This window comes from Lissotriton helveticus, chromosome 1_1, assembly GCF_964261635.1.
Source record: "Lissotriton helveticus chromosome 1_1, aLisHel1.1, whole genome shotgun sequence".
Lineage (NCBI taxonomy): Eukaryota > Metazoa > Chordata > Amphibia > Caudata > Salamandridae > Lissotriton > Lissotriton helveticus.
In genome coordinates, this window is record NC_136057.1 from 85,200,535 (window position 1) to 85,225,520 (window position 24,986).

At 48.4% G+C, this 24,986-nt stretch overlaps 1 protein-coding gene and 1 long non-coding RNA gene across 4 annotated transcripts in view; one reads left to right on the plus strand and one right to left on the minus strand.

Annotated features, from left to right (window-relative positions):
* LOC144752581 (uncharacterized) overlaps positions 1 to 24,986 on the plus strand; it is a 730,065-nt gene that overhangs the window by 608,002 nt on the left and 97,077 nt on the right. The gene's annotated exons all lie outside the window — the stretch shown is intronic.
* Positions 1 to 24,986, minus strand: part of LOC144752462 (uncharacterized) — a 109,697-nt gene that overhangs the window by 43,033 nt on the left and 41,678 nt on the right. The window contains exon 4 of one of the 3 annotated variants that reach the window (XR_013594125.1): positions 24,092 to 24,802. The exons of the other annotated variants lie outside the window; for them this stretch is intronic. This is a non-coding gene — a long non-coding RNA (uncharacterized LOC144752462). Of the gene's footprint in view, positions 1 to 24,091; positions 24,803 to 24,986 lie in introns of those variants that run through there. 3 annotated transcript variants of the gene reach the window in all.

The window sequence follows — 24,986 nt, forward strand, 5'->3', positions numbered from 1 at the left end:
AGGAAGGAATGCCTTCAGTGCAAGATGAATCACCCAGAGCTCCAGAAGGTTGATGTGGTGCCTGGACTACGCCGGAGACCAGAGGCCTCTGATCTCCGCCTCTCCCATATGGCCGGCCCATCCCAGGAGTGAAGCATACCTCACTACTGTGAACTCAGGTTGAGGAAGGGAGAGGGATCTGCCGTTGACCCAATCCTGGTTCGTGAGCCATCACTGCAACTGACTTGCAGTCCCCTCTGAGATCTGAACGTCATCGGAAAGATTCCCCTGGTGCTGCGCCCACTGGAACTTCAGGTCCCACTGCAGAGCCCGTATATGCCATCTGGCATGATCCACCAGCAGGATGCAGGAGGCCATGAGGTCCAGCAGCCTCAAGGTCATTCTCACAGAAAACCGGGATGGATGCTGAAACATGGGTATCATAGCCTGAATATCCTGGACTCGCTGCTCCGGAGGATAGACCCAAAACTGCGCTGTGCCAGAACCGCTCTGATTCAAAGGACTTATGGGGGGGGATCAGGTGCGACTTCCGCACGTTAACTGTGAACCCCAGAAAATGCAGGAAGTCCGCTGTAGTCTGGAGGTGGGAGACGACAGCCTGGATGAGCCTGCCTTCAACAGCCAGTCGTCGAGATAGGGGAAGACTGGAACCCCTGATCTGCGCACATGAGCTGTGACCACCGCCATCACTTTCGTGAACACCCTAGGGGCGCTGGTAAGGCCAAAGGGGAGCGTGGTAAACTGAAAAAGCTTGTGGCCTACCATGAACCGTAGGTAGCGCCAGTGGGCAGGCAAGACGGGGATGTGAAAGTAAGCGTCCTGCAAGTCCAACGCTACCATCAAATCTCCAGGGCCGAGGGCAGACAAGACCTGAGCCAAGGTTAACATCTTGAACTTCTCCTTGCGGAGAAACCGGTTGATGTCCCTGAGGTCGAAGATAGGACGCAGGCCTTTGTCCTTCTTGGGTAACAAGAAGTATTGGGAATAGCAACCACGACCTACTTCTGGCACAGGGACGCATGTATCTCTTCTGGAATGGGATGGGAAGGCCATATGGGAGACAGAGATTAGGGAAACCTCATCAGCGCCAGATACCCAACTCCACATCAAGCTGTTGGAGTTGCGAGCATTTCACTTGGCAGTGAAGGTCTTCCGGCCCACCATCACAGGAGGGCTGGAGTAGGAATCAAAACCACTTTATTCGATTATTAAAAATCATAAAAGCATGCTGTACAAAATATAAAAACAGTTGCTCCGAATTATCATAAAATCAATTTGAAAGAAGAACACAGTGTCCCATTAAAAATCAATTAATCATGTACATTGCACTTCTTTTGTCAAACAATCCCTCTCCTGTTGTGCTGCTAGTCTCAACCTTCTACTACGGGATGACGTGACCAGAAAACTTGCCACACCAAACATAATTACAGGCGTTTCCATTAATTGCAAGTGCCATAGTGCAGGTTTCGACTGAAGGAATGCTTTATCTTTTAACAGTGGAATAATAAACCTTTTTCTGGCTTCATGATAAAAAGAACAAAAAAACATAAAGTGCATATTGTCTTGCAGTGAATAGTCATCACATTTACAAGGTGTACTGTCCTCAGGCTTGCCTCACCCCTGTATATCACTTAGAACCATATAGATTTGGTTAAACCAGGATTTTGTTAATAACCATCTATGGAAGGGGATCGTGACAATAGAAAGATACGGTTGCATGGTTAAAGTTGAAATGAGCAAGTAATGAGCCCTAACCGTAGGTGTACATACTTCTTCAGATTCCCGCTCAGTCTCACAAGACTTGATGAAGTTTGATTTAACCCAAGTTAGGTCACCTTTAGTCAGACCCTCCGGGTTAAAGAAAATATCAGGGCGCCCCAGTTTCGTGGTTGTCGTTTTAATATAGGTTAGCCACTGAATTTCCTTCACCTTCTCAAGCTTCATACAATCCTTAATTATCTTGTGATTTAATGTGAGATTGGGGTTCAGCCACAATCTAATCCATAGTAAGATGGGAGCCATACTTATTATGTCTGCAATGTAACCCATCCCCATCTCTAGGTGAATCGCAAAGGTGGAAGTTGATTGTGGGAGGCCCAAAAGGGCACGGAAGAATGTATTTTCTTCCCTTTGGACGGAATCTGCTTTTACGTATCCCCAAATTCCTGCCCCATACCTGGCTATTGACATGGTTTTTGCCTTGTATATGGCTAAAATTGCTTCACATGGTTTTACACCCAATCTTTTTGCAAAGCCCAATATTGCAGCAGCCAAGCTTCTCACTGCGTTCACCTTAGTTTTCATTTGCAGGGCCCACAGGCCATTGTCATCAAACACGACCCCTGGTATGTAAACACCTTTACCCTCTAGATTACTTCCTTATTGCAGAAAAATGTTTTAATATTATTTTTCCTTGCACCTACTGACATGATTTGCCGTTATTTACCACAAGGTCTAGAGATTTCCTAAAAACTTCGAACGAGTCTAGTAGTCTTTGCAGACCAAGGGGGGTACGTGCCACTAAAACGGAATCATCCGCGTATAGGAGTACAGGGATGGGCGATCCTCATATACGCGGAATATCTAATGTTGCCGTCAACAGGTTATTTTCGAGGGAATTAATATAAAGTGTAAATAAAATGGGGGCCAAGATGCAGCCTTGGCGTACCCCCCTGCCTGACTTAAAATCTGCTGAGAGGCAGGCACAGCGGCTTCAGGAAGTGACACAGGCAGGCTGCAGACAGAGCCACAGAGGAGGGATACAGGCCGGAGACCTCTCTAACCGTGGACGGGCCCCCCTGCCGCCCCCCTCCCTCGGACCCGGACGGCGCTGCAGCCCGACCCAGCGGCAAGCTTCCTGGGTGCACGAATCATTGACTTGGCGTGTACCTCCGTGTGTTGGACCACAATAAAAGAGAGGAAGACTACTGAATAGAGTCTTGTTTTGACTATCAAAAAGACGGTACCTTCTCATTTAGAAGAGATTTCAAGGATTGAATTGAACTATCCATCCCGGGTGTGAATTATTACCACCTTGACTCCTAGATGGGGTCATCTAAAAGATCCCCGTTTGCCCCGTTTCTAATGTCCTGATGAAGACTCGCATGGCCCAGGCATAACTAACCGCATGGCCGTAAGACGAGTCGAAACGTCGACACCCTATTAAAAACCTGGACTACCTATATTTCTCTCTACAATTATGTGCAGATATTGATGACATATAATTTTGTCTAAAGTTAATAATGAGAGAGTGTCTTTTTCAATAACTAAGTGGCTAGGTTATGCAGAACGGTTACTTGTGGGTCCGTTACTGTTGATAATAAATCATTTGAATTTTATGTCACTTCTTTGGATTTTTTCCTTTTCTTTTCTCCTCACAATTTCTTTGGCACCCTTTTGCTATGCTGCACGCTCTGTTCGGGGCAATTTAAATTTTGTATTGATATATAAATACAATTTTGCATTCTTTGTTTGAAGCTGAGACAATAGATTAAAATATTGCATTTCAATTGGAAGTGGATGCTGTTGCCTCTATATGTTTTTATAAAGTCATGCATAAATTGGATGGAGCTGATTAATGTGTATGTGCTCCAAACCTGTAGTACTTGGTATTGATTAACTCAATTTACTTAATTATAGAGGTCTTGGACCATTGTAGTTTAATATTGATTGATACCAAGGTCCAGTACCTTACGGGTTACCCCATTACTTTAATGGCTGACTTAAAATCTGCGGTACATTTCCCCGCCTGCGTCATCCGTATGGAAGCCTTTAAGTCCCTGTGTAACTCTGCTAGGAAATACACCAAGGACCGATCTAGGCCTAGGTTCAGCAACATAGTCCACAGCCTCGACCTATTGACTAGGTCAAAGGCTGTGGATAAGTCCATAAAACCCAAACAAATTGATCCCTTTGCAGCCCTAGTGTATTTGGAGATTAGTAAATGTAAATTTAAACATTGGTCCTCCGTTCCTCTACCGGATCTGAAGCCATACTGAACGTTTGTTAAAACTTCATTCTCCGTAACCCACTGCATTATTTTAGCTAAAATGACCTTCCCAAGAATTTGTACAGAAGAATCTAGTAGGGATATAGGTCTATAGCATCTGGGGTCTCCCCTTTGTCCCTTCTTGAAAATAGGAATATTTAATTGAACGGGACCAAGATTTAGGGAAACCATCTACAACCGTCTTGTTAAAAACATTTGTCAATACTACCACCCAGTATTTGCTGTCGGCTTTGTACATATCGGAAGGAACGCCATCTGGGCCTGGGGCCTTGCGCCCAGCCGTTCCTCTATAGCTTTCTCAACCTCTTCAACAGTGAAACTAATTGGGCCAGTGGGGGGTCAGTCAGAGATACCTCAAAGGATTCCAGCTCAATGTTACTCCCGCATATAATCTCAAAATGGCATAACCAATCCTTCTCGGAGATATTAGCTTCCATTATTGAGTTCTGGGTACCCGTGAACAAGGGGTTATTAATAATTGCCCAGAACTTAGAGCGGTCTTTCATTGTGGATTTATCCATTAATGCGTCCCAGGCGTTCTTTTTAATTTCTTCCTTACGTGCCCTCACTACAGATGTGTACTCTTTCCTAAGCTGTACAACCAGTGGCTTGTCTCTAGGTGTATTATTAAGAGCCTTCTTAAGTAGGCTGTGTGCTTTGGTGCACTTCTGGTCGAACCAGCCCTTGGCTGGGTTTGATTTGTGACGGATAGGAACTGTGAGTTCTTTGGACACTTGTCGACAAATCGCTTCGTACGAAGCAATTACGTCACCCCCGTATTTATCTGGGTCGATGCAGGTGTTCAATTCTGTACCAACCTTTGAGATAATAGAATTAAAGAAATCTTCTGGCGTAACCTTGTTCCACTTTAATCTCCTCCCATGATCTTTTGGTTTTACCTCCACTACTGCTAGTATTGTAGATGTTTTATTGAAAAGGGAGAGACTGTTATCTAAGACCAACACTACCGGGTTATGATCACTGAAACTAGAGTGTATAGCATTATAAAATATTACATAGCTTAAGTAGCTTCTCACAGACAAGACAGTCAATGGCGATGGTCTCATCAGGAATCACACTTGAACTTGTTTGACAGCGAGCCCAGGATTCATTGGCTGCAGTTGTTTTGTACGACGAACAGGCGCTGGAACTGCTTGGTGGAATTTGACTTTCGTGAGCAGTACCCCTGCGTGTCGGTAGGCGTTGTCTGCGGCTCCGCGTCCGTAATCGTGATCACCGAAATTACGTCACTGGAGTACTTAGACGCCACCCTCGCTGACGTCAGTTCTGTACATAGCTTTCCGCGCCAGGAACGCAGAGCCATGCAAGAAACCGACACTGGTACCATGAAACTAGGGCCCTGACAGGGAAATTCCTGAACCCTAGATATCGGTTCGCAGAAACGGGGAGGATGGGTGGGGCGGTAAGGAATCTAACACTAACTAATGTTTCTTACGCATATATCGTTACCGATGGTAAGTAAATTGTGCATCTGAAAGAAACACGTTAGTGTTAGATTCCTTACCTTAGAATAGATACCCCAGCAATACCAACCCCGGTGGTGGGTCTGCGAACCAAAATCACACCAGGAAGTCCTGGAGAACAGAACGGCCAAAGAATAAGTCTCTCCGGCCTTGGCTCTCCAGGCAGTAATGCTTGGCAAACGTGTGCAGCGAGGCCCACGTAGCTGCCTGACAAATGTCCTTTAAGGGACTCCCCGTCTCAAAGCAGTAGTAGCCACTGTAGCCTGAGTGGAATGGGTGCGCAGTCCCACAAGAGGTTCCTTTTTAGCCAAGGAATAACAGATCTTGATGCACAAAACGACCCACGAGAGATGGTCCGCTTGTGCACTGCCTGTCCCTTCATAGCTCCCACGTAGCCAACAAAGAGTTGGTCGTCCACCTGGAACTGTTGTGTGCGATTCAGGTAAAAGGAGAGCGCACGTTTTAGGTCCAGACGGTGGAGCCTCTCTTCCTCTTTCGAGGGATGTGGAGGCGGAAAGATGGTGGGCATGGTAATGGTCTGTCCGATGTGAAAGGCAGTAACCACCTTGGGTAGAAAAGAAGGACGAGTCCTCAGAACAACTTTGTCCGGATGGACAGAGAGGAAAGCAGGGTAAGAGCCTGGAGCTCACTCACTCTTCTGGCCGAGGTGATGGCAACCAGGAAAGCAGTTTTTAGGTCAGAAGACAGAGAGGGCAATTATGAAGTGGCTCAAAGGGAGCGCACATCAAAAAGGTAAGAACCAGATTCAAGTCCCACTGAGGCATCACGAAAGGAACAGGAGGAAACATGTGCGTGATGCCTTTCAAGAATCTATTTACAACAAGGAACTTGAAAATAGAAGGCTGACCAGGAAGACTGAAATGGCCGAAAGATAGCCCTTGATAGTGCCCAGGACAGAGCCCTGCTGGGCGACAGAAAGAAGAAAGAGGAAAACCTCTGAAAGAGGGGCAGAGAGAGGATCCACAGCCTTTGCTGTGCATCATGCCACAAATTTGTTCCACCTGCAGGGATATACCGTTTTTGTGGGGGGGCGCCTGTCTGGCAGAATAGCATCACAGACTTCAGGAGGCAAGTCAAATGGCCTCAACTGTCGCTGCTCAATCTCCACGCATGGAGGTGGAGGCTGGACAGGTTCGGGTGGAGGACCGTTCCCTGCTGCTGCGACAGAAGGTTACTCCTGAAGAGGCAGTCGAATCTGGGGATCGATTCACATTCTGAGTAGCTTGAGATACCAGTATCTTTGTGCCCAATCAGGAGCCACAAGGATGACTTGGGCCCGGTCGCGCCTGATCTTCTTCAGCACTCTGGGCAGAAGTGGGAAAGGCAGAAAGGCGTACAACAGACCGCAACTCCACTCCCGACGAAAAGCGTCGCCGAGCGAGTGCCGCCTTGGAAATTTCAACGTGCAGAACTGAAGACATTGCGCGTTCTCTTCGGTGGCGAATAGATCTAACCAAGGCTCTCCCCACTGCTGAAAGAGACCTTGCGCCACGTCCGAGTACAGACGCCATTCGTGATCGATCAAGCACCGGCGGCTGAGTTCGTCCGCCCTGGTGTTCGGTGAACCTGCCAGGTGTTGAACCACCAGGGTGATGCCCTGATATTCCAGCCATGTCCAGAGGCGCAGAGCCTCCTGACATAGGGTCCACAACCCCACCCGCCTTGTTTGTTGCAGTACCACATGGCGGTGGTGTTGTCCGTGAACACCTGCACTACACTTCCCTGGACAGAAGGAAGGAATGCCTTCAGTGCAAGTCGGATCGCCCGCAGCTCCAGAAGGTTGATATGGAGCCGGAGACCAGAGGCCTCGGATCTCCGCCTGTCCCATGTGGCCACCCCATCCCAGGAGGGACGCACCCATCACCACTGTGTGCTCCAGTTGGGGAAGGGAGAGGGATCTGCCACTGACCCAATCGCGGTCCATGAGCCACCACTACAGCTGTTGTGGAAATTTAGTACGGTTTGGTAAACATTATCTGCGCCATCTTGCCTTTTCCCCTGATGCCACACTTTTGTCGCGCGCGCCCGCCATTTTAGGTGCCTCGAGCAGGACCATCCCTTTTGCATGACACTGGCCCCCCCCGACATAGCCCTTCGCCCCTACCAAGCCTGCACGCTGACCAAACCCCCCCCCCGCTCGCACCTGCCTTGAGTCATAAACCCCTCTTCAGCGCAGCTCTGCCTCAAAGCCCCATCCTGTTCCCAGCGCGACCCCTCCCTTCATTCCTTTCACAGTCCCCGGCCCTTTTGATGCAAAACCCCCTTTTTCCTGTGCCCGTTTGCCTTCCTCGTTCCCAGGCCGACACCTAGCTCTGCCGATACTGTTTATTGCCCCTCCCCGTACAGTAGAAAGCTCCCTCATCAAAAGACCCCCGAGTTGATCAAAGCCCCCACCCCATGAGATCCGATCGAACCCCCACATTCCATGAATCGGCGGAATATCCAGCTGCGCGATAATCATCACCTGTTGTGACCCGGGTGGGGGACGTCAACTGTAAATGTGTGTGGGAACGGGCCCAAAGGGGAAATTCCGAGAATGCCTTTCCGAACATCAAAGCATTGCCATGAATATGTAATCTGCAATAAAACCATAAACCAGTGTATAAGAGGCCAGGCCTCAGAAATGTAGTTAGAGCACCTCATGACGATACCTGCTGTCTGTTTTGTTGTGTTCTCCTCCGGAGAGATTAAACCTTGTTTCCTGCTTTCCAGTCTCCAGCGCCTGCCTCTTCATTGCTTAATAATTCGTGGGTTACAGAGGCAATACCGCCGGGCAAATATCGATTGTCCCCGACCTAGGTTTTACAATTGGCGTCCCAAGCGTGGGGCCCATCAGCGACTCGTGGATCCAGTGGGAGAGGTCCCGACGACAGAGTGAACGACTGCAACGATCGGGAGAGCTCTTGCCCAATAGACCCTCGTCTGGCAGCCGATCATCCGAACTTCACTAGTTCCGAACAGACCTCTCTCGAGTGATCTACGGTCCTGACTGGGAACCATTAGGAGTGCCGTGAGAAATACGAGAAAAAGAGGACGATCGGGCGCTGGATTCGGAAGACAAGAAACTGTCCATACGGTCCGGGTAAGGTCGTGTAAACACGACGAATAGCGAAATAATTATTTTGATTGTTTAGAAAATACTAGTATTACTCTTTGTTTGACCCATTTGGAGATTCACTGTCTGCACACGGAGAAACAGTAGGCTCTTTCCCTTTTTCAAACAGTGAAGGATAGGTAACGCAGCCGTCGTGCCTATTTTTCTCCCCCACTGATTCTATTATTTATTAACGGTTTTCAGGAGATTCCCTCTCCCACACTGATTAACTGGGTTCTTTGACCCCGAACTACTGTTCACGGATTGTCTTCTGGAGATTCTCTGTCTGCAAACAGGAAATAACAGAATCCCTCTTTGCGGATAGTGAAAGGGTAGAGGACGCAGACTTTTGCGCCCCTGCTTACTCTCCCCATTGATTTTCTTTTAGTTTATTTATTATTGATTGTTATTTATTATTGGTTACTCTTTGCTATTTGTTCATGAGGTATTCACTGCCTGCAAACAACGTAGAATAGAAATATTCTGGCTAGTCTTTGCGCACAGTGATAAGATAGGCAGTGCTGACTTTTCGTCCCTCGTTGCGAGCCGTCATGTCTGTCTTCTCCCCACTGATTGATAATTGGTTCAGCCCGGACCGTTTATTAGAGGTGGATCATCTAGCTCCGCTGGAAGGCACCCCTAATAAGGACATGTTCATAAACTATGGATTAGTTACCATAGCCTATAATAAATTGTGGCACAGGTATACCAAAGAAAGTCAAGACAAACAGTGGCCACTGGTAGGATCCTTTGACCTTGATAAAATAGAAACGCTAGAAATAGCCCTTCGCAATAATAAGACAACGCCTATTATGCTCGACAGTCTCGGTATGTGGCGCAAAGAGGCAATGCAACGACAGAAAAAAGACGAGGACAGAGCAGGTAGAGAAATATATCGACAGGACAACCCCTGGGCACCACGACCCGAAAATTATCCCCCGACACTACGCAAAGGACGGCCAGACTTAGGGCAAGACCAATGCGCTTTTTGTAGATATGTCGGACACTGGAAAGCCCAATGCCCAACTCTACTGAGCGTGAGTAGGGGCAGAGGGCCGACAGGAATGACAGGCCGGCAGAATGAGAAAAGGGGCGAGACAAAGATGAATCGGACTGATTTGGACAAGTCAGATAGAACCACCACGTTTGATTATGCCCGATGGCACAGATTTCGCCAGAACAATTTCAGCGACATGTTCGAATTTTCCTAGGTCGGACAATGTAAAGACGAGAACCCAGCCTAGCCCTAAATTAACAGACAGAAAGAGAAAGTCATGACCAATCACTGTTTTATGTTTGTCTTTGGACCTTGTGTGTCATACTCTTACTGTCTCCCCGTCTGAGTTTGTGTGTACGTAATGTATGAATCTGCGTCATCCCTCTGTACGTGCTTTCGTGTTACATAAACTCTGTTAACGGAAATTTAGCTTGAAACAACCTGGAAAGAAAGGAATGGGAAACGAAATCAGTAAGCCACTGATGAACACGAACTTTTATTTTAACATAACAAGCAAGAAACAATAGCGCTAAGAACAAGAACGGTAGAACTGTAGAAAATGAAAGTCAACAGAACATTCGCGCCCCCCCCCCCCCATTCAGGAACCTTCCAAAGAAGGGCAGGGTTACGGCTACGCCCAACCGGCGGCAACCCATATAAGGCGGGCCCTGCTGCCAACACTTGGTCAGGAAATCTTAACGTATGGGGGAGCCGGAGGAGAGGCAGGGGCCAGCGGAGTCCGGCCACAGCGGCCCTGGGTAGCTGCAGGTAGTCCCGCCACCTGCCTCCCCGGCCCAGCCGCAGCGGCCCTGGATAGTTGCAGGCAGTCCCGCCACATGTCCCCCCCGGTCCGACCACCCATGGCCAGGGACCGGGGCCAATTGAGTCCGGCTGCAGCCGATAACCTAAGGAGGCCCGGCCCAGAAAAGGACGGGACACCTTTTTCTTTTCCCTTCCGTGACAGCCGCAGCAACTCTGGGCGGCGGGATGTCCTGTTCATACCTCCATGGAATTTAGTCCAAGCTGGGCTGGGAGGGAGAGGCGACGCGGACGAGCCTCTCCCACCTCCATAGATAGGAGGTCTCCCAGCCCCCGGCCCAGCGCCGAACTCCCCCAGCCAGGCGGTGGTGCCCCCGTACTTGCGCAGCACCGAACGTGCAATGGTGCCCATATTTTCAGAGCACTGAATATGCAATGGCTGCACCGATACTTGTGCAGCACCGAATGTGCGCCACAGGTGGCCATACCCCCACAGCACTGAGCACAAGACTTGGGGAGTACCGGATGTGGAGAGACCTTCGTGCGGGCCGATGAAAAAGAGCAGCATGGAGTGCACCGGGAGAAGGAGACGACGCGAACGAGTCTCCCTCGCCCCCCCCTCCAGGTGGGGGCATCACAGCCGCACCCCAGCCGATTGTCCCGCTTCCACAACCCAGAGTTCCATTCCCTATTTGTCCTCAGAAAGGTCTCTTCCACTCTTGCAGACTCGACGAGAGGGGACTGCTGCAGGGCCTCAAAATGGCGTATGGGCCTGCTGGAAGGCGGGTCTCGGCCGCCAGAGTAACTTTGAACAGCAATGTAACTCGGTCGCTCGCCCACCGGAGCATGAGCCCCCACCTCCGGCAGCATCTCCACAGCCTTGAAGAGTCTACAAAGGTCCCCGGCGGAGCCTTCGGCCCCTGTAGGCTTCCGGTAAGGGACGACTGCCTTGATCACTAACGAAACAAGCATGACATTGCCACCCCTTCCGTTAGCATGAATTCCAGAACTGCCGAAAAGGACTCTGGTCCAACTGCCGGTTGTAGGAAACCTTTTTTCCTGATGCTACTTCCGGACTAACCCGGCCCCGCCCAAAATGGCGCCGGTATCAATAGGAACTTACGAACACCTCGTGGTGTTCCTTTCTACTAATACAAAACTTGATGTTCTGAGACATATATGATCCTTTGTACACTTGACCAGAGAAGACAAGGAGAGCTCACTCGACGAACATTGTAAAAGGATCCCGTTAAAAAATGTTGATTACAAATGTACGATGTATTATATTTTTATAACTGATGTATAACCTCATTTACGACGCACGCACACGGTATGCATATAGGAAATCTGATTGCAACTATTCTGACTATGCTTCTAAATTACGAAATAAATGCCCCCGATCCCCCAACCAATTGATAGACGTTTTAGTTCCCTACGGATGAATGAATAAACCTTTCTAACGTTTTTATTGCTGCGAAATAACGCCCCCACTGTATGCACTTTAGCCATTGCCGTGTTCAGCCAAACACGACTGCACCCTCATAATCTACGTACTGAAATGACTTTGCAAAAATAAAGGTTTTCGAAACTATGAGCGGGTATTGCATGCTTTATTTGAAATGTGGGATCGGCGGGAGAATTCTTTTCTGTGCACCCTACTCTGCTCTCTCTTTAAGGTTGAAAGAAGATGGTTGCCCAGCCCCGGATGAAGGACCGAATCTGAGACACGATACTCTGCCGTCAAATATGCGACTGGCTCAGGGACTCGCGCATGGAGAAAGACCCCGACTTCTGGGGATGGGTAAAACGAAACGGTATAAATGATGGAATATAATAAAAGGGTAAAATAAAACGATGTAAATGTTATAAGGTACGACGCTCAAAGGTATTAGGGAACAGAGCGGACCAAAGAACTGAAGAACCTTAGAACGTCACAGCGTTGAAAGAGATTTAAGGACCCCGATGGTTAAATACACCAGCCAACTAGAAACTTCGCGCTAAGTGCTTCTGATTCTCTAACGTTTTCCTTCTCACAATCTATAAGGACGCACTGCCCCCCCCCCTTTTTTGCCTCCAGAAACCACAACCTCAGGGATTCTATCCCGAGGAGATAAGACGGGTATGAGGTAGGTAAAGGACCCTTGAATCCATGTATTTGATATGCGCGAATGTTGTCCCCCTCCCTTCCCCTCTTCCCCCCCCCCCCTTCTGCAGGTTACATCAGAGATCACAGCCAAGGTGTGGCGAAGATCTGAAGCCTTGCCATGTCCGATACACGAAGCAGACTAGCGCCGCGAGGTGGCACATAAGCCATGATGCGTGAACAGACACATGTCGCGTGTGAATGAAACTATGAGAGAACGTTTGGGTGTGACTGAAGCGCTGACTCAACTGGTCAAAGGACCAAGAATGCAAGGAGGGCGACACGATGGTGCCCCCTTTTCCTTTTTCCTAACGCATGTCCCCCGTACCCGACCTAATGCTCGTCCGTCCTGAACCGCATGCATTCAAAATACTAACACCGACCCGCAATGTCTTGTGCCGAGTAATGCACTGAATAGCCTATCTTGATACACGGCCGCTCCCTGCGTTGCACATGTACTGTCTAACCTATTGTTACTCTCTCTCTCTCTCTCTCTCTCTCTCTCTCTCTCTCTCTCTCTCTCTCTCTCTCTCTCTCTCTCTCCCCTCCACACCCTCCTCTCCTAAAGGACTAGCACCGAAATTGGCAAACCGCCACCCCTAGCGCACCACCCAATTGGCTTCAAATACCGCCAGTATTTGCACAAAACTTGTCTTTAATACAATCACCCTGAGACCGTGTCATTACCTCTCCTTTTCTGCTAAAAAATCGATGAAACCAAGGTTGGGCCGTAAGGGAAAAGGACAGGTAAGACGACTGAGGTTCCCTAATCTGACCCGTAACAAGGGAACTACATGTCAACGGCTCCTGTGTTATAATAAAAGGCCCCAGGATACGCGACCTTCCCCGCCCCAAATTCTCGCAATACCCAAACAGTAAAAATGATCGATAACATCCTCATGTTTCCCATAAAACCCCTGTCTTTTCTAATTAAGTAATCAGGCCGTAGGAGGCTGCGTAGGAACCAGAATGATGTTTTACAAGGTTAAAAGACTAGACCAAAGTGAAGAAATCATTGAAATGAACCCTGTTGAAAGTGAAAATGTTGAAAAGCAGGATGCATTGATAGAAAGGCCTATGTTCGTCCCTCAGCAAAATACCTGTTTAAGTGCCATGTTGATAGCTCACGGTGCCTTTTGTAAATATAAAACCCTAGAGAACGGCATATCTTTGCCAGGCTCGTCTTACGAAGGTGGGTCTCCATCAGATGAACCGTCGTAACTGTAATAAATAATTGTGAAGGAAAGTCATAGTAAATCCAACAGGCCCGTCATCGGTCATTTATATGTCAATTGTGAACACTAATATAACGGACGTTTTTTCATTTTTGCCTGGAGCTGGGAGAGAAATAGACTTTTGTGATTACCTTCCTCTGCAAATTCTCTAAAGACTGTCTTTTCAAACTCGTTTAAGGGTACGGCTGTCGGGAGAGAGAAGGACCGGATGTGGGAGCACGAGGCCTGACTGCAGACTATGGAACACCTGCGACATTGGCCAAGGCGAGACCGCGACAGAAAAGAGCTGCAGGACGAAGCACTGTTTTCGACAAAATGAGAAGAAAGGGCCGACCTGATGCCCCTGCTCGATGTCCAGTGTTTGCCGACCAGTCCCCGCTCTCTGAATTCGGTCATGAGCCTGCCTATCTGAAATTCTCCGTCCCCCTAGTCTGTACCCGATCTGGCCCTGCTCCATCCCCCTTTTTTCTCCGACCTACCCAAAGGGACTGCTCACACGCACCCTTCTTCCATCTGAACTTTTTGACAATCACCTCAAAGGACACAGGGTGAAAAAGGACCTTTCTGATCAGGAATGCGAGGGAAAGGTCGTGCCCTGCAACGCGAGACCTAGAATAGAGCTGGACCCGTAGCTCCACCGCCGGTGCTCCACAGCGCCAACAAAGGACAACAAAGAATACTGAGAACTCGTTAACTTCGAACATTTGACACCCTCCATCATCGTTTCTGCTGCACCTCATTTCTCTCCCAGCCACCATTGTATTGATTATGCTCCAATCCAAATCTGATATATGTAATAACCTATCAGTTCACATTATGAAATGTACTCACTGCTCTCGCTTTTGTATTGTATTACTATGACTTTCCTGCAAACAAGTTTATCAAAGTTTATCAATAGGCCCGCCTCCTAAAACTAGAAATCTTAAATGTTTACGACTCCTTCATCTGGGTTCCTACTGCTTTCCTTATGTCCACCATAATAGACCTAAATAGGAAATGAACCAGCAAGATGTCTTGAATATGTTAAAGGGAGGACTGTGGAAATTTAGTACGGTTTGGTAAACATTATCTGCGCCATCTTGCCTTTTCCCCTGATGCCACACTTTTGTCGCGCGCGCCCGCCATTTTAGGTGCCTCGAGCAGAACCATCCCTTTTGCATGACACTGGCCCCCCCCGACATAGCCCTTCGCCCCTACCAAGCCTGCACGCTGACCAAACCCCCGCCCCCCGCTCGCACCTGCCTTGAGTCATAAACCCCTCTTCAGCGCAGCTCTGCCTCAAAGCCCCATCCTATTCCCAGCGCGACCCCTCCCTTCATTCCTTTCACAGTCCCCGGCCCTTTTGATGCAAAACCCCCTTTTTCCTGTGCCCGTTTGCCTTCCTCGTTCCCAGGCCGACACCTAGCTCTGCCGATACTGTTTATTGCCCCTCCCCGTACAGTAGAAAGCTCCCTCATCAAAAGACCCCCGAGTTGATCAAAGCCCCCACCCCATGAGATCCGATCGAACCCCCACATTCCATGAATCGGCGGAATATCCAGCTGCGCGATAATCATCACCTGTTGTGACCCGGGTGGGGGACGTCAACTGTAAATGTGTGTGGGAACGGGCCCAAAGGGGAAATTCCGAGAATGCCTTTCCGAACATCAAAGCATTGCCATGAATATGTAATCTGCAATAAAACCATAAACCAGTGTATAAGAGGCCAGGCCTCAGAAATGTAGTTAGAGCACCTCATGACGATACCTGCTGTCTGTTTTGTTGTGTTCTCCTCCGGAGAGATTAAACCTTGTTTCCTGCTTTCCAGTCTCCAGCGCCTGCCTCTTCATTGCTTAATAATTCGTGGGTTACAGAGGCAATACCGCCGGGCAAATATCGATTGTCCCCGACCTAGGTTTTACACTGTCTCTCAGTGCCCTTCGAGATCAGGACGTGGTCTGTCAGGTTGCCCTGATGCTGTGCCCACTGGAACTTCAGGTCCCACTGGAGAGCCCGCATCCGCCACCTGGCGTGATGTACCAGTAGGATGCAGGAGGCCATCAGCCCCAGGAGCCGCAGGGTCATTCTGACCGAAACTCTGGATAAAGGCTGAAAGATTGGAAACAGAGCCTGAATATCCCAAACCCGCTGCTCGGGAGGATACACCCAAAACTGCGCCAAGTGTAGAACCGCTCCGATGAAGAGGATCGTCTGAGAGGGACTCAGGTGTGACTTCGGCACGTTGATGGAGAACCCCAGCGAGTGCAGGAGGCGGGCCGTACTCTGGAGGTGGAAGACGACGACTGTCTGGGGCGAGCCCGCCTTCAACAACCAGTGGTCGAGATAGGGGAAGACTGGAACCCCTAATCTGCGCAGATGAGCTGCAACCACTGCCATCACTTTAGTGAACACCCGGGGGGCACTGGTAAGGCCGAAGGGGAGCATGGTAAACTGAAAGTGCTCATGGCCTACCATGAACCGCATGCAACGCCGGTGGGCCAGCAGGACATGAATATGGAAATAGGTGTCCTGCAAGTCCAACGCTACCATCCAGTCTCCAGGGTCTACGGCAGCCAGAACCTGAGCTAAAGTCAGCATCTTGAACTTCTCCTTCAGGAGGGAGCCGTTGACGCTCCTGAGGTCCAAGATAGAGCACAGGCCCCCTTTGCCCTTCTTTGGAACCAGAAAGTAGTGGGAATAACAACCACGTCCTACTTCTGGACCAGGAACGCGCTCGATGGCCCCCTTGGCCAAGAGGGCCGTAACTTCCTCTTGCAGAAGTTGCAAGTGATCCCCCGACATGGTACTGTGGTGGCATGGCTGGAGGGGTCGCCTCAAAGGGGAGGGAGTAGCCCCTTCGGATGATTTGCAGCACCCACCTGTCCGAAGTGATAGAACGCCAGTGGAGTACGTGATGGCAAACCCTGCCTCCGACTGGCGTGGAATGAGCCTGAAAGCTCGGACTAGGAAGGCTTTGAGGCAGAAGCTGCGGGAGCTGATGTGGACTGACCGGCTCTCTGACCCCCTGCTCCGCCACGGCGGGCAGCACGTCTGCGACCGCGTTGAGGCTGTACAAACGTGTGGGGGTGCCCCTTCCGTGGCCACGAAAGAGACGAAAAGCAGAAGTTTGCTGGCGCTGGCCCGACAGGCCCAAGGACTTGGCCATGGCCCTGAAGTCCTTAAAGCGCTCAAGCTCGCTATCTGCTTTGTCGTCAAAGAGGAGACGCCCATCAAAGGGCATGTCCATGAGTGTGTTCTGGACATCCCCTGAAAAACTGGCGGACCTCAGCCAGGCGTGACGAGTAATCGCCACAGTCGTTGAATTTGCTCTACCCAGCGAGTCCGTGGTGTCAAGTCCACATCGGATGGAATACCGTGCTGCATCTCGGCCGTCAGCAACAGCCTGGGCGAGCCGTGTCTGGGCCTCCGCCGGACACTGGGGGAGCACGTCCGCCACCGTATCCCACAGAGAGTGGGTGTAACAGCCCAAAAGGCATGCCGTGTTAATGGACCGCAATCCTAGGCTGACCGAGAAGATCAGTTTCTTGCCAAACTGATCTAGACTTTTGGATTCCTGATCCGGCGGAGCGGTCGGGAATGCGGTCTGGGACGTGGAGGCCTGGATAACCAGACTCTCGGGGGTGGAGTGGGTGGACAGAAAGCAGGGGTCGCCCGGAGCCGGGCGTTGGCGTCGGTCCACGTACTGATCCACAGGGAGAACTGTGGAGGGCTTGGACCAAGTGCCCATCAGAAAGTCAGTGAGGGCCTCATTAAACGGCAGCAGAGGCTTCGTAGAGCTGACTGGCGGTTGAAGCACCTCGGTGAGGAAGTTAGTCCTCACGCTGCTGCAGGGAGCTCAAGGGCTAGGGCCTTGGCCGCCCTGCGCAACACCACAGCATAAGTAGCCCCCTCCTCCGTAGTCACGGAGGGAGGAGAGAGAAAACCAGTGTCAGGCGAAGTGTCTAGACCACTGGCATCCCCCAGCTCATCTGCCCAGTCCTGACTTAACTGGCACTGCTGTGCCAGAGGGTCCTCAGACCCCTTCCAGTCCTCCCCTTGATCCGTGTCCTGATTAACAGGCATGTCAAATGTCAAAGGTTCTTATATAGCGCCTTATCACCGATAGGTCTCAAGGCGCTTGCTTTGGGAACCCGTCCTGGCTTTTCCCTGTGAGATAACCCCTACTGGGCATCCCCAAGGTGAAAGCCAGGCATCCCACCGCGGGGGGGGCCGTAGTGGAGATTAAGCAAGCTATTGCCCAGAGTTGCAGAGTGTGAACCCGTGATTCGAGTAGGCACCGAAGCGAGAATTGTCGAGTCCGTGGACATTTGGGCTCAAGACCCTGCCGCGTCGGGAATTGAACCCTGGTCCCGGGTCTGACCTCTGCTTCAGGGTCTGCCTCCTCTAACCAGTGAGCCACACTTGCATAAATGACAGAGCCGGGTCATAGGTGAAGGGCTCACCCATCGAAGACGGAGACGGCGCTGCTCCGACGCCGAACCGGGACTGGGGCTAAAACCAGGGACGGTGTTGTCCGAGGATGGCGCCGGGGTCAGCACCAGCGGAGGAGTCATAAGGTCAACTGGCGTCGACCGGGATCTAGGCCTGGATCCCACGGGGTTCTGCACGCCGAGACCGAAGTTGCCGACGGCACTGGGGCCTAAGCCGCCAGCAATTTAGGACTCCCAGTCGGACCCGTGGGCCCAAAGCCGCGCCGGCAGGTGTCGACGGTGGGAAGAGAGTCCTCTTGGCAACGAGGAAGTCTCTAATATCGCCGGGAGTCGCATTGAGTCCAGGGACCGGAGGGTGTGGGACAGGATGCGACTCCTGAGCCGCGTGAGTGGCGAGGGGAGTCCAAAGAGCAACACTGCTTCTTTTTGACATGCCTCGACTTACCCGAGTGCGAGGACTTGGATCCGGATGATCGGTGATGACTGCGGCTCCGCGACCAGTTCCTCGACTTCCTCCCCGACTGGGACCTCGAGCGGCACAGAGTCGACTGCCGGAGCTCGAGGAGCTTACGGGAACGCTCCCGCCTAGCCTTCGACGTCAAGACCCGGCAGTCGGGGCACGACTTGTCATCGTGGTCGCCCCCAAACAGTAGGGACACCGGCGGAGGGGGTCGGTAACAGACATCAGTCGGTTAAAGGCGTCACACAGCTTTAAACCGGGCATCCCTACTGGCACCAGGAGTCGAGTCGACTCGACAAAGATAGACAAACATGTCCAAAAAGTTATTCAAAAAATGTCTAAAGGTACGAGCTCTTCCCGGATCTGCGCTAGCTGGCGCAGAAAAAAGAAGAACTGACGTCAGCGCGCGAGGGCGGCGTCTAAGTACTCCAGCGACATCATTCCGGCGATCATGACACCAACGACGGACACGGAGCCGCAGAAGACGCCTACCGACGCGCAGGGGTACTGCTGACGAAAACCTTTCCGTATCCAGTCTGACGCCTGGGGGTAATTCTAAGGTAAGGAATCTACCGGTGCATGACCTACTATGCCCGGTTGCTCTAAAATAATTTGAATTGACTTGCTGCTAACTGGTCTTTACTGCTGCTATTTTAGAATTGACTTTTCATATATCGCCGAATTTTAAAACTTCTCGCATTTTAATTGGAAATCATTTTACTGTACATTGGGTGCTTTGCTTAGTGTTGTTTGGTCCCTACCTGCCTGTGTCCCGTTCCACCGCGGGTTTTCCCGTTTGCGTGGAGGGCACGGCGGCAGACAGCTAGTCCCCCTGCTCCCATTGGCTGGTGCCGGTCAGGTGGTGCGCCAGACTCGGGCCGGCCATATTTAATCGGGATGACTTTCTCCGTGCACAGCGGACGCACGCAGCGGGCATGCGCCGAAGTAGCGCCCGTCCGAGCTAAGGACGCGCAAGGGGCTAGTTGGGCTGGACCTCGTTTTACTCTTCATAAAAATCGTGAGTTATATTCCCACTCTGCACTTCTTGCACTTAGACCTGGGTTTAAACCGTGTAATTTCTCTTCTATTTCTGACAACCTGGTTAATCTCAACTGTTGCAAAGGGGTTTCTAGATCCATACGCCCTCGCCATTATTGTCTTAATAAATCTAGGAGATATGGAAGTCAGTTTCCCGTTCCTAACGATTTAAGTGAGGCTGGCCTGCTCCTTAATGCTAGGTCGTTGGCTCGTAATAATGTTGCCTTCAACGACTTTGTCTCTCAAAAAAGGCCCCCTTGGGTCTTTATTACCGAAACCTGGGGTTCTGAAACCTCCGGCCCTGACTTCGTAGAGGCAGTCCCCGAAGGCTATTCTTTGGCCAGAATGGATAGGTCAGGACGAAAGGGAGGTGGCCTGGGTATCCTTTTCAGAGACACTTTTACTTGTAGCACTAAGCCTCTTTCTTTACCCTCTGATAAGTTTGAGGCTTTCTCTATTAATTTCCTTCCCTCGGTCTCTTTCTCTGGTATTCTCTGTTATAGACCTCCTGGCCCCAGAAAGACCTTTGCCCATGACATCCTTAAATTGATAGAGCCCTACGTTGATAAGCCCCACTTCAGTATTCTCGGCGATTTTAATTTTCACTTAGAGGCCATAGAATCGAAGGATACGGCAGTACTTGTAGATGGTCTAGCGGCATGTGGTTTGGGTCAACTGGTCATTGGCCCCACACATTTGGCCGGCCATACGCTGGATGGTATCTTTTCAAATGATTCAAGACTTTTGGCAGGAACTCCCATCCCCTCTAGGATTACCTTTAAACTCCTGTGCTTAGTCCATGGTGCTTTTTACGGCGCAGGCTCAGAAGGTATCAGGGCCCTTCTGTGAGTGTATTCCCCCAGTAGAACCCTCCGGTCTTCTTCCAAGAATTTGCTTGTGGTCCCCAAGTTCACAAAGGCAAAGTGGGGAGGTAGAGCTTTTTCTGGTCTAGCTCCTAAACTCTGGAACTCTCTCCCTTTGGAGCTCACTAGCCAATCCTCTTTAGCGGTCTTCAAAAAACACCTGAAGACCTGGCTTTTCTCCCAGGCATATTAGGGACTGCACCTTTTGTGGCTTCCTGGTTCATCTATCTGGTAATGTGGACCTTTTGTTTGTTTGTCTGGCGCCTTGATGCCCCTTGGGGCTAAGTTTTGCACGGTATAAAAATGCTATTCATTCATTCATTCAACACTAACGTGTTTCTTTCAGATTCTGTCTTTCAGATACTAGCTTTTTTCGCATAAGGATTTTCTCCAGTGTGGAGTTTCTCATGGTGAGATAGCGTTTTTCTCTGCAGCTTTTCTGGCATTCAGAACACTCATAAGGTTTTTCATCAGTATGAGTCGCTTATGGTTAGTGAGGCTGTGCCTATCAAATAGGAATTTCTGGCATTCACAGCATTGGTAATGTTTTTCCTGTGTGTGCGTCTGCTCATGTAGAGTGAGATTGAGTTTAAAACTGATGCTTTTCTGGCACTAAAATATTTTGATGGTGTGTTTTCTTATGGCGCTTGAAATTATCTCTACCTCTGAATCTTTTCTGACAATTAGAGCACTGATAATTTTCTTCTCCAGTATGGATTCGCATATGTTTAGTGAGATTACATTTAAGGCTGAAACATTTTTGGCATTTGGAGCACTGATAAGGTATTTCCCCAGTGTGGGTTCTTATATGCTGAGTGAGACTGCCTTTTTTACTGAAACATATCTGGCATTCAGAGCACCTATATGGTTTTTCCCCAGTGTGGGTTCTTATATGCGGAGTGAGACTGTTTTTTTCACTGAAACATATCTGGCATTCAGAGCACCGATAAGGTTTTTCCCCAGTGTGGGTTCTTATATGAATAATGAGACTACTTTTTTGGCAGAAATATTTTTGGCATTCAGAGCACTGATATGGTTTTTCCCCAGTGTGGGTTCTTATATGCTGAGTGAGACTGTTTTTTTCACTGAAACATTTGTGGCATTCAGAGCACCGATAAGGTTTTTCCCCAGTGTGGGTTCTTATATGAATAATGAGACTGTTTTTTTGGCCGAAACATTTTTGGCATTCAGAGCACTGATAAGGTTTTTCCCTAGTGTGGGTTCTTATATGCTGAGTGAGATTGCTTTTTACCCTGAAACATTTGTCGCATTCAGTGCACTGATAAGGTTTTTCCCCAGTGTGGAATCTCAAATGTGCAGTTAGAAGTGATTTACAGTGGAAATGTTTTGGGCATTCAGAGCACTGATAAGGGTTTTCCCCAGAGTGGATTCTTATATGTTGAGTGAGACTGCGTTTGTCTCTGAAACATTTCTGACATTCAGAGCATGGATAAGGTTTTTCCCCAGTGTGGGTTCTTATATGTTGAGTGAGACTGCGTTTGTCTCTGAAACATTTCTGACATTCAGAGCATGGATAAGGTTTTTCCCCCGTGTGGGTTATTGTATGTTGAGAAAGAGTTCTTTTGTCAATGAAACATTTCTGGCATTCAGAGCACTGATAAGGTTTTTCCCCAGTGTGGATCTTTGTATGCCGTGTGAGACTACTTTTTACACTGAAAGATTTCTGGCATTCAGAGCATTGATAAGGTTGTTCCACAGAATGGGTTATTGCATGTTCAATGAGTTTGCTTTTGTAACTGAAACATTTCTGGCATTCAGAGCACTGAAAAGGTTTCTCCCCAGTGTGGGTTCTTATATGATGAGTGAGACTAATTTTGTCAATGAAACATTTCTGGCATTCAGAGCACTGAAATGGTTTTTCCCCAGTGTGGGTTCTTATATGATGAGTGAGACTGTTTTTGTCAATGAAACATTTCTGGCATTCAGAGCACTGATAAGGTTTTTCCCCAGTGTGGGTTCTTGTATGCCGAGTGAGACAGTTTTTGTCACTGAAACATTTGTGGCATTCAGAGCACTGATAACGTTTTGCCCCAGTGTGGATCTTTGTATGCCGTGTGAGACTACGTTTTACACTGAAACATTTCTGGCATTCAGAGCACTGATAAGGTTTTTCCCCAGTGTGGAATCTCACATGTGCAGTTAGAAGTGATTTAAGTTTGAAATGTTTTGGGCATTCAGAGCACTGATAAGGGTTTTCCCCACATTGGATTCTTGTATGTTCAGTGAGTCTGCTTTTGTAACTGAAACTTTTCTGGCATTCAGAGCACTGAAAAGGTTTATCCCCAGTGTGGGTTCTTCTATGCTGAGTGAGAATGTTTTTCTCAATAAAACATTTCTGGCAATCCGTGCACTGATAAGGTTTATCCCCAGTGTGGGTTCTTATATGCCGAGTGAGACTGTTTTGGTCACTGAGACATTTCTGGCATTCAGAGCACTGATAAGGGTTTTCCCCAGTGTGGGTCCTTGTATGTAGAGTGAGTCCTCTTTTGTCACTGAAACATTTCTGGCATTCAGCGCACTGATAAGGTTTTTCCCCAGAGTGGATTCTCATATGTTCAGTGAAATAGGATTTACGGTTGAAACTTTTTTGGCATTCAGCGCACTGGTAAAGTTTTTCCACAGAGTGGGTTAATGCATGTCGATATAGACTCGCTTTGATACTAAACCTTTTCTGGCATTCAGAGCACTGATAAGGTTTTTCCCCAGTGTGGATTCTCATATGCTCAGTGAGATAAGATTTATGCTTGAAACTTTTGTGGCATACTTTGCACGGAGAGTGGTTTCCCCCAGTGTGGATTCTCATATGCTCAGTGAGATAAGATTTACGCCTGAAACTTTTTTGGCATACTTTGCACTGAGAGTGGTTTTCCCCAGTGAGCATTCTCTCAAATTCAGTGAGATGAGATTTATGGCTGAATCTTTGTTGGCACAGGTAACTTTTTTCCCCAACTTGGGTTATTTTGCTTAGATTGAGACGGGTTTGAACACTGAATTTGTTCTCACAGCCCGTGCTTTTAACAATTGTATTCCTAGAGTTAATATCTCTACTTTTCTCTTGCTTATATGCCACGGTAAGAGTGAACCTGATTTTAGAGTCGGGCTTGTTTAGATAATGTTCAGCACTTATCTCTAAAAGAAATTGTATGTAATCTTCTTAACACTTGAATTGAGCAAAATATGTCTGGATGCAGCCCTGTAACACCTGTCGAAATGTTTCTAGCAGATATTAGTCTTTTGGTTATAGCCTCTCTGGCAGCAACTTATTTTGTGACTGAAGTTTTTCTCAAATCTATTTGTACAGGTTCTTAGCAATGCAGTAATAAGGTGTTAGTCTGATATTTGATGATTAAACTGATAAGTACCTTTCTGCACTGATGTAATGGCAGTAACTGAGGACATTAAAACATGCACAGTACTATTGTGGATCATTAGTCGCAGAACATCAGTTCCTTTTACCCTTTCTATGTTTGGTGTAAGGTTAAGGTTTGTAGTTCTGAAGACGAGGATTTATTTACCTTAGCTATTGCGGAACGTTGCTCATTTAATCAGTTTTACATATCACTCCTGCACAACAGATATTGTTGAGGCGATTTACATAGAATTACAGAACAGTACATAATAAAAAGGAAACAATCTGAGATGGTCATGAACACAATAAAGTGGTGAATTTTTAAGGTTTTCGCAAGAGTAAGCAGAGTGGATCGAGGTGTTATATCCCGAGGCAGATAGTCTCAAACTTGGGTAACTGGTTAAAAATGTTTGTTGAACAAAGGGGTTTTTCCAAGCTTTTGGTTGTTAACGTGTCAGCTTCGGAGTCTTCTTTAGTGTCTTCTCTTTGATGGTCTGCAGAAGAAACCTTTTGTTATAACTTTCTTTTATGCAGTGTGTGCTTCCTCTCTGGGATTACATGATGCTTTAGATGAACGTTATTCTGTCATGCTGAGGCAATTTGTCTTTCTGATAATATTTCAGATGAGGATGCTGTGATTGGTCTTTCTGGCATTATTTCTGATGCTGTGTGCACAGATATGACTTTGCTCTGGGTTAATGAAATGCAAAATTAGAGACTTCACTTACAGGTATAGTACTTTCCTCAGCTCCCACTTCCTCGCAACACCTAGATTTCGGAAATTTTTTAAACTTAGAATGCTGGATGTCCTTCAGTTTTTCTGAATAATACTTCTTATGGCATTAACATTCAGTTGCCTGGTGGTAAATCGTGCTTTTTACGTCCATAATTTCAATCACCTATAGTATTAAAATTAAAAAGTTAATTCATGTAATTTCTCCAAAAATAATTTACAAGCCAAATCAATGCAGAATTGCAGAATTTTGAAAGTGTTGAGCTGTTCTTCTGACAGAGCAGAGTGTAGAATGGTAGCCTGAGAGTACTTGGATGTAGGAGTGAGGATTTGTAGAATTTTCAGCATTT